At 38.2% G+C, this 14,193-nt stretch overlaps 1 protein-coding gene across 2 annotated transcripts in view; it reads right to left on the bottom strand.

Moving 5' to 3' along the window:
• Window positions 1-10,999, bottom strand: part of LOC122811456 (ABC-type oligopeptide transporter ABCB9-like) — a 272,428-nt gene extending 261,429 nt beyond the window's left edge. Inside the window, exon 1 of one of the 2 annotated variants that reach the window (XM_044083308.1) lies at window positions 10,873-10,999. The gene's annotated coding sequence lies outside the window, so the exon portion shown is untranslated. Of the gene's footprint in view, window positions 1-10,583; window positions 10,812-10,872 lie in introns of those variants that run through there. The other variant, XM_044083309.1, reaches the window with a different exon arrangement.
• Window positions 11,000-14,193: the final 3,194 nt, after the last annotated feature.

The raw sequence follows: 14,193 nt of genomic DNA on the forward strand, positions 1-14,193 counted from the left end.
AATGGCATAATAATGTAACAATACTGCTGCATTGGTGATTGTGCAAACATTATAATAGTGACGTAGCTAAGAATAGTGAAGTAGCTAAGAAGCACTGGAAACTATGCCACAACATTATAGAGAATGATGAAATTTACATCACATGGGATCACCAATTATGAACAGTTCAAAAACAGTTGTGAGAAAACCATATATAGTAGTGCCTGAAAAGAAGACAAAAATAGCATTGATCACTGAAATTGCTGCACCCAGTGATTACAGTGCCTTATGTGCACAGAGGCACAAAGTTATAATTTACTAGGATTTACAAGCAGAAATGAGGACAAAGTGGAAAAGGGATACCCATACAGTTCCAATAGTAGTGGGATCAATGGGTCTCATAAATATGAATTTACAGTCATATTTAAATATGCTACTGATGCATGTTAACTCCATAAAAATTGCAGGAGTCAATTTTGCATGCATAGTGGGTGCTGCAAAGAGCACTTTTGTATAACATCAAACATCACAAACTTTAATCATACTTTGACTTAGGAATCAGGTCCATTCCTGCCATGGTATTAGAAACCCAAACAAACTGGAGAAATTAAACCACTGTAAATTTAAACACAAAGCTCTCTGGTGGAATGCTTATATGAATAAATTATAGAAGAGAAATGAATTACTTAATGCATACAATCAATCAATTAGCGTTCAATTATGTAAACTTACTGGTGCCATTGAAAATATTTTAGATAAATATGAACTTAAAAGTCATTAAAAACAAAATAACTACACATCATTCTTTAACTATTTCAAGACGTTAAAAACTAACACTCACATATGGTCATAGCTGGTCCACAACAATCCTACCAACACAAATCCAAAGGAAATAAGACAGTTTCTAGCTGACAAATTCACAGACAGTTTTACTCCACCCACAGTTATAAATGTACCATTGTTTCCTCAGTCCCTGAGACCCCCTTTAATTGCTCTCCAGTTATAAATGCATCACTATCTCCTCAGTCTCTGTCACCCCTTTAATTACTGTGGAACAAGTTGTCTCAAAATGCTCAAAAGCTAAAGATATGTGAATAATTTCCCTGACATAAAAGAGCATATTTCCATCATGAGAGTACTAAAACAGAGAACTGACAGTCTGTATATATCTGTATTAATGTTTTAGCTTTTCATTAGTTACGTTTATGTAACTTTAATTTTGATCCAACGTTGTATGATGTCATTGCATTCCTGTATTTAATGACACCACAGTTGAACACTTTATTCTAATTAAATCATTCTTCTGGAACAGATTTCTAAAAAATTCTGCAACTGCTATCTAGATTGTGCATTTTGTTCTGTTGGTGTCACACCTTGAACATGAGCATCTCATTTTTTGGATATCTGTGCTGTTTTGGTTGTTTACATTTGTTTCTACATGTGAAACCATGACTCCCATAAGCATGCACGACCAAGGTGCTCATTCCTTGTTTGTTTTTGTTCCACTATGAAGCACTTCCCTCTGACGTTTTTTTCTTTTTCTCTCATTTATATTGTATAATTTTCAAGAAAGACTTTCAACATTAAGATTTAACTTTTTCTTTTTGATTACTTACAGAACACCCAAACACTTTAGGTTCATGTGAATAGGTACTTTGACAGCAATCGGATATGTTACTAACTACTGACTGCATGCTTAACACATGGACAGGGTAAACTTCCAGAAATGTCTGAGTATAAAACTTCAAGACAACAGATTAATACGAATATGTGCACAGCTAATAGGTGAGTTGGGTAATACGTATATCTAGTCACATTCACGTTTGGCTTCAGTTCTTACTTGTGCAGATACCTGCAAGTCACTCTGTGTCTGATAATACTATTTTTATAAAAGTTACATAACAATGAGAAGAGGGTGAGTATCATGGTGCTTGTATTATGTATGGCTTCTATTTTCAAGCACAAATATTGGAGGGCATACAATCTGCAGATTTTAGCATACAGGAACTAAACAGATTATAGAAGCTGCAAAAATGCTTAGGCATTTTCTTTAGTTGTAACACCCTCATTTTGTGCTAAACACTGTGTGCTAAGGTAAACTCCTTGCTGCTATGCTTGTACTTTTAAAGAACATGATTAAGTATCTGCAAGTGCTATGTTACGTGGCTGAGAACAATAATTAATTTCTTCTGCAACTGATATTAATTTTCACAAGTAATGTAAACAAGGTACACACTGGGATGGAGTGGACAACTTCATTCACAGTCAAACATCAATGTTGTATACAAAGTATGGCAATGTTTTTGTGACGACAGGGCAATATTAGAGTAGGCAGGCTGAGTATCTGAAAGCAGAAACTGCTACATTATTGTTGTTAAAATGGCCATTAATATGGTTTATTAAAGCTGCAGAGCCTGATGAGATCAGCAGGTTGAAATCCATTATGGTGGCCATGATTTATTTTGCTTGGCAATAATTGAGCTTTGGCAGTGTACCCATCAAAATGGCTAGACATATTTTCTTCTATCTTGTCTGAGATGGTGAAGTATTTTGACTTGACAGTAGGCATACCGAGTGGCTCAATGTTGTAACTACAAGTTGTATAACAGCAACTCCTGACATTTCAAGACTGTAAAGTAGAGTTTCAACATTCAGAACTCATAAAAACTTTGGAATAAGCATTTTGACACCCTCAGCATACACCACTGGAGGTTATGCTGCTCACACCCCTGCTACTTAGTAATTTTAATATAACTATACTTAGTCATATCAGCTATTACAAATGTGTCCTGATAAATGATAGAATGTCTTTGTTTTAGAGCTCCTGTGGAATTTCTGTTGTGTGTATTATATTTCGGAGTCATGTCCTACCTTTTATTCAAATGTATGAATCATTGCCATATAAACCAAGCAAAAAGAAAATACCAAGGATTCCTGCCCTGTATCCTTTTGTCTAAGAACTGTATGAACCTTACTGCAGCAGTTTTATTTTGTACCAGTGCTACTCAGTACATTCAGTGCTTATGAATCCTGCCCTATAGTTTCTGCTAGCAGTAATACCGTTCACTCAAAAAAATAAAACAGACCTGTTCACTTCCTATTCAAGTAAAAGTTCTCCCAAAAACATTTTGAAATATAGCTTGGAAGGTTTAGGGATTGGAAATAGGTCAAAATGGCAAACACTGGAAGGCAGCTCTTGAAAAAAAGTGACAGGCAATTAAGAGCTGCAGGTTAAAAACATGAGGCCAGAGATCATAGTCGACCATAGACAATATCTTGTGTAGAGGTTGGCTGGTGGGCATACTGCTCAATGATTTAACATTTTAAAAACCCTGCAATAGACTGTTTTTTCCCACTCATGACTGGCTCTCTGTCTTTTATACATTTCTTAGTGGGATACACACTTTGGTTAACCCCCCTCCAACTCTGAGTAAGATAAATTAGGAACTGAAAAATAAAGAATTAAAAAAAGAAAAAAAATGCAATGTTTGCTAAAGAAGGGTTAAGGCAAATATGATAATCACAGCCATTTAATTGTTAGCACCTGAAATATACTAACCCATCTTGTAAATTACAACAGATGCAAACAGGCATTTTATGAAACCATTCATCTGGCAGCTTAGCTTATCTCCAAGTTACTTCTCCATACCAGTGCATTAGAGTTATTTATAGAAAAACATACCAAGAATGTCTATGCTTAATCAAAAGAAAATTATACCATGAATTACTTTAATGATCCAATGAGTTGCTGAATCGTGCTCTGATTCAAATTCATAAAAAACATCTGGAATAAGACCCTGCCACTGATGGCATTATATACCAATGCTATCAAGTGTAGTAGAAAATATAGAGCTACAACAAAGACAAAAGAAAAACAGATAAACCACAAAGCATAATAGAATTTCTCTCAAGATTTATATTATCACATTTGTTAAAAAATAATAAAAAAACTCAAATACAGAAACACTCAAACTGAAAAACGTAAACACATCATAAAAAGAAAAGTTCGCTGAGCACATCTCATTTGTACCTATTTTTAGTGACGGTCTTAATTTTTGTCCAAAATTTTGCTTAGTGCTTTTGAAAATTAGGCTTCTTTTGAGAAGGTCTAAGGTAATAGCACCAGTAGTTAAAAACTTTGCCTGGCCATTTCCCTAACTATTTGTTGCTTTATTCCTAATTGTTCAGGCAAAAGTTAAGAGCTACTCTGTGTAGTGAAAGGACCGTCAGAAAGTTTACAGTATGGGTAAAAAAATGCTACAACTCACACACACACATAAACACACACTCACACACTTAAGAAAATAATGCTTTTCCTTGCTCTTTCTATAAGCACTCCCTACCATACTTTTGAAATGTACTTCATTATAAGGAATCTCAAAAACACAAGAAACACGGACTAGCCACAAACAGTGAACAAAACTGAAGTTAGTTGATGTAGGAATAGTACCAGGCAGATGCGATTTAGCGCTTTCTTTCACTTTATTAAAATGTGAACTTCTTCAGGGTTTCTGAAGAAGTTCACATTTTAATAAAGTGAAAGAAAGCGCTAAATCGCATCTGCCTCATTTGTACTATTCCTGCATCAAGCTGTGGCTTCAGTTTTGTTCATTATAAGGAATGTTTCTCATTCTGACTTCTAAAAAGTCCACGTTCCACTCTGTTCCACGCTCCAAAGGACTGTCTCATATCCAGTGGTAAGAAGTTTAGTTTTAACTAATATCCATAGAAATGAAGGCAGAATCTTAGTACTTACTCAAATGAAAATTTTATAACTATAATGTAACACACATTAACCATCTTGTGAACCTTCTAGCTGAAGTTGTTGGTACATAGTTACAGAATAAAGTTGATTTATATTTATTTTAAACATCAGTGTATTATGCTAAGGATACTTTTATAATGTTTATTTTTTAAGCAAAGAAAAACGGACAAGTTTCTTTACTTTAAAAAATAAATATATAAATATCCTATCTCACACCAGTTCAAAGCAGCTGTTGTGTCCCATTAGGTTGAAGTTGCACACCTGAACACTCAGTCTGTAGGCTTTCTGCATTTTAATTACATGATCTACACAGCACATGACTCTGTGGTTCATTGTCTGGATCATGGGTGGAACACAGCAGATAACCCAGGATTTTAAATGATGAAGGTGATGCAATGATCATGGTGGAAACAGCAGCTGGGGTCCATAAGCATCAGCAGTGTGAGGTAAGGTCAGTGGATATCTTTGCAGGAGCAATGACTGTGTAAAGCAAATTGGAATACTGTCACTGGCTAGCTGCTATGTGTTTGTCTAAAAAAACAATTGAAATAAATTACTGGGTATTATTTTATTGCAATCAGACATCTGCGTATAAACAGTCAACAAAGCAGCTAATATAATTGCTAGGTACAGTGGCTATTTGTGGATGAAAATGACTGTCCCTGCTGTCTTTTGCTCCAATTAAATAACCATGGTTTAACTTCACAGGATTAATGTACATTTGTATGAACAAGTTAGAATACTTTAGTGTAGCTACTATTTATTTGAAATGAAGTTGAATTATATTGTTGGGGCTGTTATGTTTTCCCCACTACAGCATCTGAGGTGCACACAATCAACAAAATGGCTATAAAATGGTTATAACTGTTGGGGGCAGGGGCAGTCAAAAATGACTTGCCCTGCTGTTGCTTGCTCCAGTTAAACAGTCATTAGTCTAGCATTGCAGGACTGATCTCTACATGAACCAAGTTGGAATAATTTACTGTGGCTACTGTTTGTATAAAATAAAGTTAAGATAACATTCCTGTGGCCATTATGTTTTTCTTACCCCACTCAGACCTCTAAGGTGTACACAGTCAACAAACTTACTATAATTGCTGGGTAAGGAGATTCTCTGTGTATGAAAGTGGCAGAATCTGCTGTTTGCTCATTTTGGACAGCCATTAATCTGGATGTGCAGTACTAGTGTGCATTTGTGTGAAGTAAGTTTGAATACTTTACTGTCAGTATGAGTCAAAGGTAAAAGATATTATGCTGGCCATTTTGTTTCATCACAATCAGACATCTGAGGTGTACAGAGTTAACAAAGTGGCTATAATTGCTGTGCAGAGAGTAAGTCTGTGGATAAAAGTGACTTTCCCATGCTATTGTCTGATCACAATTAAACAGTCACTGTTCTGGATTGGCAGACGTGTCACACAATGTATTTTATTTGCTGAAATAAATGTAAAATGATCATTGCTGTGACTTATGCATGTATGTGTGCATGTGGGGTGGGGGAGTTGCAGTGTAGCTAAGAGTAACAAATTGGTCAGAATTTCTTTCATCACTTTGAGATCTCAGCTTTATACACAACATATGGCTATCTTTAGTGGTATGGGCAGGATGTGTGTGAGATCAATTAATCACTGACACAGCAGCACACCAAGCAGCATTACCATTTCACAGCATTTGGTTCTCTGATTTATTTGCTGCAGTTCTTTCTTTGTGGAGTACACATGTCTTCCCTGGCTCTGTGTGGGGTTTACCCTGGTAATCTGATTCCTATTACCACCCCCAAAGTCCTGTCATAGGTGAATCGTTGATCTTCTAATTTACCTCTAGGTAACCTTGTAGTGTGGTATAATGTTGTAGTGAGTAACACTTAACTCAAATGAAAAGGTTCTTCAGCTTGATTCTTGGATGAGATGTCTTCTGTATGGAGTCTGTATGTCCTCCCAGTGTTTGTTTCAGTGTTTTATGCATACTCCAGTTTCTCCTCACATGCTAAAGACATACAGAAGATGAAATGGCAAACATAAATTTTACATAGGTGTTTGTGTGGTGTGCATGGGCGTGTGCGTGTTACGGAAAAAGGGCTAGCAGTGTACTTCTGTTCTCTGCTTAACTAGTAAACTCTGTCGATGGGACTGACTATCCATGGGCTCACTACAGTAGTCAGAGGTGACTTGGAAGCATTGTTTGATATTTTTTTTATTTTATTAATTTTATTTTATTTCCAATTTGATTACCGGGAAAGTCTACTGGGCCCAGAGAGCCCATTCTCAGTGGGGGCCCAGGGAGAAAAGCTCCATGAAACATTTCACAGTAAAGATAGCAGTCCAATAGAAATAAAAGTACATGTACAAATACATCTCAAATATTGCCCATACTAGAAAAATATTGTGCAGATACATTTTAACAAATTCACACAGTTAAAGTCAAAAGTTATTTACAGAGTGTAAGAGATCATATGGGAACTAGCTATAGAAGGTTATAGCCAGCTATAAGGTGCTTAGAAACTCAGGAGCATACCCTCCCAGGGGCTTTTGTTAAAGAGTTCTAGGTAGGGAGAATGCAGTTACATTTCCATTTGGAGGAGAGGTAGGTGTAGAGCTGAGTTCTGAAGTTGTTTGTGTTTGACATTGTCCTTAGTGTGGAAGGGAGAGAGTTCCATTTCTTATCCAAGGAGAAGGAGAGGAGAAGTTGTCCAGCAGGGCGTTTAGGTTTGTGTACAGTAATTAAGTTTTGGTGTTCAGATCTGAGAGTTCTATTTGGAGTGTATGGGGGAAGGATGTTAGAGCGGAGCATTTGGTTGGATTAAATATTAGTCTATGTGCTATAATGAGCTGGAGGAAGTCCAGGTAATTTGTGAATTCTAACCAGTTGAGGGATTGGAGGGTAACACAGTGATGAGTGGAATGTTTGTTTTTTGTGGCAAATTTAGAAATTAACAGAAATGTGAAGAGTGTGTGTGTGTGTGTGTGTGTGTGTGTGTGTGTGTGTGTGTGTGTGTGTGTGTGTGTGTGTGTGTGTGTGTATACACCTATCTTGTCATGGGCAGTGTCAGACTATGTGTGCTTGTGTGAAAAAATAATGTTAATGCATCCTGTGATAGATTTAGCTTGTGAAGAACAGTATTGGTATGTCTATGCATGTGTGAAAAATTAATATCACCAGTTTTGTCTGAGGATGCACACAATATTGAAGGGCACATATATAATTCTTCCAGGTAACAGTTAAAATTATCAGCAAGTAATTAGATTTCAAAATTAAGACATAAAATGTATCAGAAAAAAATCTAGACCCTTAGAACTTCTGGAGTTCTGGTGGTCCCAACACCTCTGGCTGTATAAGGGGATTCTGAAGTAGGCTTGGTGGGAGGTCCCATCCTTAGCCTTTGCTATGGGCCCATCTTGTCTAAAACTGGATCTACTCAGAAATGCACGGAATGTTGTTGTAACTTGCGTGGTGTTTGGGACAATGTGGTCTTTATTTCTTTAAAACTTTCCTTATTATCAAACCTCAGCGATTTGCACAGAAGGTTGCTATAGCTTGTTTGTGGGCTGGGAACAGTGTGGTTATTGCTTCTTCAACTTTCTTCACAATCAAATACAGGTGTACATTAAAGGTCAGTATAGCTTGTATAAGAGCAGGAGACAGTGGAGTCATTATTTCTTTCTTCATAATCGAATAGCAGAGGTGTATAGAGGTCATTTCAGTTTATGTGAAGGCTAGGGATGATGTTCATAGGTGTGTACTAAGCTAATAGCCCTGGAGCCTTTACAAGCCTAGCCCATAGAAGTGCCCTGGCATCGTACTGCCGAACGTTAGTTCCCAGTGCCTCTATCAAGTAGAGCCACTGAAGTGATCCCGGGGTGAACTTCCTATTTCCCATCCACTCATCAAGATTTCTCTTGAAGAAGGTCAGTGAGGTGCTCTGCTTGACATGTATGGGAAGTCTATTCCATAGCATGGGCAGTCTCTGGGTTATGAACCTATCCCTCCAGCATGTTTTGTTGATTGTGGTAATGAGGCTGAGGTCTCTGGAGCATGTGATGCGAAGGGACTGGCATTTCTAACAGAGCTGGGTCAGACATGGTTTTGTAAGTCAAGCTGTGTCCATTATTTCTTTAACTTTCTTCACAATCAAACTGCACAGGTGTGTACATATGGTCAATATATCTTGAGTGGTGTCTGGAGACAATGTGGTCATTACTTCTTTTAACTTTCTTCGCAATCATACCTCAGAGGTTTGCACCGAACGTTACTATAGCTTGTCTAGAAGCAGTATACTGTCTAGGCGGAAATGGCTACTGTGATCATTTTTTTTCACTTTCCTTACAATCAGTCATCAGATGTATATACAGCGGCTATTGTTTGGGGGTAGGGGTAAGGAAGCAGACTGTTTATATATCTGTCCCATAGCAGCAAGCTGAAATGTTACTGTGGACATCTGTTTGATCACCTTCATCCCAGTCTGTCATCAGAGCAGCAGTACACAGTAGGTGGCTACATTTTGGGATTAGGGATTAACAGACATGCGGTCTATATGTATGAAAGTAACAACATGGAAATATAGGATTGTGGCCAATTCTTCTTTCAGACGTCATCCCAATCTAACACCTGAAGACTACACAGAAGGTGAAGATTATTTGTTTTGGGTGGAGTATGGAGGCAAGTAGTATTCCCAGATATGAATTATATATTCTCGCAAGCATTTGTTTTCTTGGTTTATTGGGAAATAGTTTTTAATTAGCTTTCATCATTAATTAACCCTTGGATGCAATGGGAATCTTCTTTGAAAGAAAGCAAGACTGAATTTAATTAACCCTTGGATGCAATGGGAATCTTCTTTGAAAGAAAGCAAGACTGAATTTCTTTCCTTATTCATGATTTTTCTTTTCCAGCTGTCACTGGAAAGAAAGTTTGAACAAAAGCTGTAAAATGTACTTCAGAACATCTAGAACCCCGTGGCTTCAAGTGACCTTGTGACTCCTACACCCTCATCTTAAATCAATTAATTCCTTAATTCCTCCACTCCTACAGTACAGTCTTTGCCAGATGGATCTAATAATCCTGATGATTAACATAGACTGTGAAAAAACAAAAAGGAAGTAATTTAGATGGTGTGAGATGGTCAGGATTGGGAAAAGGTGGTCACGGGAGGCATGGGAAATGTGGAAACAATCACTGCAAACTGGGGGGGGGGGGGCAGCAGAGGTGTCATCTTGTCTTGGGAACAAGCCGGGGTGCAGGAGCCTGGAGGAAAAACAATGGGCAACAGTGGGAGTGCCTTGCAGTCCTTTTCCTAGCACTGCTCCATTTCAAATATTGCATAAATAGCTAACACCAGACACTTGGCGAAACAGTTAATGCCTAGCAGCCTTTGAGCACCAGAAATCATAGTAGTAGCCTTTAAAAATGAGCAATCTAACTTTATTATAGAAACAGATATATTAGGTTACTACAGCTTCTGAAAACAATTAAACAGATGCAGTTAAATTACTTACTATGTAGGCGTCTATATAAAACTTTAATGCTGCAGTAACCAAACCATATCAATAAATGTATGAAGCGAAAGCTTACATATGATGGGGAATAGTGTTATTGAATTCATCCCAGCTGAAAAGTTACCATACCGGTATGTCTGAAAAAGCAGAGCATGCATCGTGCCTACGTCATAGAAGGATATACATCATTAACGATCGAATTCTGTTCTCACTGACACGGTGAAAAGTGAAGTGCTGCAAATGTTAGTACAAAACATAACAAGAACACGCATAGCTCCTCGCCGGAAATCATCATAATACATTATGCACGAGTGAAAGCACTGCACGGCACGCTTTATAGCTCTTACCTGCTTAACAAAGACCCAAAATATGGTTGGGGTAAGGTGGAGGGAGGACTGTACTATAAATGACTGTATCGGAATTCGGCTAAAGAATGGTTTTCTACTCATTGCCTGTTATTCTTAACTATTTCCGATCTGCAAAACAAGCAGTACTTTAATTTTCTTCTTCCTTCACACACAAATGAACTGTGTTTACTAGAAGTTAACTACGCCTTGACTAGCAAAACACACAAACATGACTACACCGGAATGTATTTCATCAGGTAATAAATTCAACGGGTTGATAGTTTCCTACCTCCTTTTTTGTAATTCACATACGCCCTCTTCCCAGTTTAACAACACTTCCTCAAACTAAATTGGAGGAAATGCTGCTGACGGAATATTCGTGTCCAGAAGGTGGCACATCTGAAGTATTTGTTTACCTAGAGTAATACCGTATTGGCTTTGAACCAGGTATTTCCCAGTTTGGACAGGTGGCTGTTGACTCATCTGTTATCAGTCAAATCAACTGTCCATAAGGCGTGACTAAACGTGCTCGTATTCGCTCACTAGACAAAGAAAGTGTGTTTGGGACGGACGTAGCGGCAACTGTGTCTTGCGTGTATATTTATGTCCAAATAAAGTTGTTGTGTCTTTCGGCTTTTTCCCGGTTAGGGGTCGCCGCAGCGGAACTCCGGTCCGCTAATGATTGGCGGTTGATTGTTACGTGCTGAGTTGCCGGCCCTAACGCACAACCCTTCAACGAAGGTACGCCCATTCACGCATGTCTCCACAGAAGACGCTCTAGCTGAGAATCGAACGGGACAACGTCTTGTTGTGAGGCGAAACGCTGCCGCAGCACCACCACCGTGGTATGTCCAAACCAAATAAAGTAACATACACTAATTACAGTGGCCAGCTGATCGAATTATAATATGTATACAGTGGTCAGGAGTTGTCAGCAGTGCCAGTCATACCGGTCCACTGGATAAAACTTACCCTTCACCCACATAACAAACCAAAGCAAAACCAGTGAAGGTCACCCCATTCCAAACCGCAATGTACCAACCTTGTCTGAACCTGTCCTTCTGAACTTAGTGTAAAACGGTCCATTTGGCGGGTTACCTAAATTTCATCTTGCAAGTCTGCCCTTTATAGCATTCAGCTCCTTTACTCAAAAATCAGGGAATAAGGAGCCCAGATCTCATTAATAAATTATTTAGTTCTATTACTTAGTTATAAAATTGCTTGAATAAAAGGATTTGTGTTAATTTTCTGAGGAATAAAACTTCTGTAAATATAAAACTGTTTAATGACCTTAATTATCTGTGTCTGTTGCAAACATCAGAAAAGGTATGAAGGATGGAGCAAAATTCCAAAACAAAATCAGGAATGTCATTGAAAATCTGAGACATTTACGTGCCATGTCTCTCCAACTTAGCCAGTATAACTGTGGCAACCTAACCTGTCCTCTGACCCTGAGGAAGGCAAAAATTTGGCTGGATGAAAATATGAAATTCCTGCTTGGCTCAATGGCATAAAGGGCTGAAGCCTTGACTGTGACTTAGGTGACCTGAATTCGACTAGTGGCTTGAGCAATGGAAGGTCTGGGGAAGGGATGGTTGAAATGAACACCTTCCACCAACTCATCCTTCCTGGGATTAGAAGAGGAAATGGTGGTTTTCCAGTCAGCCAACTCCTCCCATGCAAGTGAAGACCTGCACGTTTGAATAGCCATTGGTTTGGGCTCCCCAAGACATGTAATAGTACCCCTCTTATGTGATGATAGCCCCTTTAGGGGATATGTACGCTACAGAAAGGGATTAGGAGGCTCCTGCAGTAATGCAGGTGCACACAGCAACTGCAAGGGGACAGTGTTGTAGACTTAGGCCGAAAAGCCCTGATGGTTGCCTAAGGAATGGTTTTGGTGAGTGGCACACACCTTGCCAGGAACAAATGGCTTGGAATAGCTCTCACACTGAGAAAAATGAACATTCCGATAAAATGCAAGGACTGATAGTGTGAAATAAGAAAAAATGCAATCAGTCACAATTGTAGTCAATAAGATCTAAACTTTCCATATTCTTTATACACTTTTACAAGAGGGGCTGAATGGGTTCATAACTGCATACACCAAAAAAGAACATTACCAGCTGTCACATGTACCTATTATACTAATTCCCTATCTGCATCACTTTCTTTTTACCTGACTCTATTCTATATACCCTATCTGTCTTTTAATGCCCTGTCCTCACTACTTATATCACATCTTTACTCCTGCTCCCAACAAATACCAGTGGGCCATCAATTCCTTGACTCTCAGTCATTGCCTTAGGATGAGCATAAACATGTTCAAGAGCCAACAAATAAGGGTACCAGTTTCAAACATAAAACACCCTTCCAACGTCAATGACCACTCCAGAGTTTATGAACAAAGGTTTATTTAGCGCTTTCATCAGTTTATAACATAGACTTCATTACAACTTCAGAGTTTATGAACACAGGTTTATTTAGTGCTTTCGTCAGTTTATAACATAATCTATGTTATAAACTGATGAAAGCACTAAATAAACCTGTGTTCATAAACTCTGAAGTGGTCACTGACATTGGAAGGGTACCACACAACTTGTGTTAAAAGGAACTGGCCACATCCAAATAAAAGGTTTCCAATTCTTCTTTCAGGCGATCATCCCAATCTAACACCTGAAGACTACACAGAAGGTGAAGATTATTTGTTTTGGGTGGAGTATGGAGGCAAGTAGTATTCCCAGATATGAATTATATATTCTCGCAAGCATTTGTTTTCTTGGTTTATTGGGAAATAGTTTTTAATTAGCTTTCATCATTAATTAACCCTTGGATGCAATGGGAATCTTCTTTGAAAGAAAGCAAGACTGAATTTAATTAACCCTTGGATGCAATGGGAATCTTCTTTGAAAGAAAGCAAGACTGAATTTCTTTCCTTATTCATGATTTTCTTTTCCAGCTGTCACTGGAAAGAAAGTTTGAACAAAAAGCTGTAAAATGTACTTCAGAACATCTAGAACCCCGTGGCTTCAAGTGACCTTGTGACTCCTACACCCTCATCTTAAATCAATTAATTCCTTAATTCCTCCACTCCTACAGTACAGTCTTTGCCAGATGGATCTAATAATCCTGATGATTAACATAGACTGTGAAAAAACAAAAAGGAAGTAATTTAGATGGTGTGAGATGGTCAGGATTGGGAAAAGGTGGTCACGGGAGGCATGGGAAATGAAACAATCACTGCAAACTGGGGGGGGGGGGCAGCAGAGGTGTCATCTTGTCTTGGGAACAAGCCGGGGTGCAGGAGCCTGGAGGAAAAACAATGGGCAACAGTGGGAGTGCCTTGCAGTCCTTTTCCTAGCACTGCTCCATTTCAAATATTGCATAAATAGCTAACACCAGACACTTGGCGAAACAGTTAATGCCTAGCAGCCTTTGAGCACCAGAAATCATAGTAGTAGCCTTTAAAATGAGCAATCTAACTTTATTATAGAAACAGATATATTAGGTTACTACAGCTTCTGAAAACAATTAAACAGATGCAGTTAAATTACTTACTATGTAGGCGTCTATATAAAACTTTAATGCTGCAGTAACCAAACCATATCAA

This window comes from Protopterus annectens, chromosome 9.part0, assembly GCF_019279795.1.
Source record: "Protopterus annectens isolate FY-2018-M chromosome 9.part0, PAN1.0, whole genome shotgun sequence".
Taxonomy (NCBI): domain Eukaryota; kingdom Metazoa; phylum Chordata; order Ceratodontiformes; family Protopteridae; genus Protopterus; species Protopterus annectens.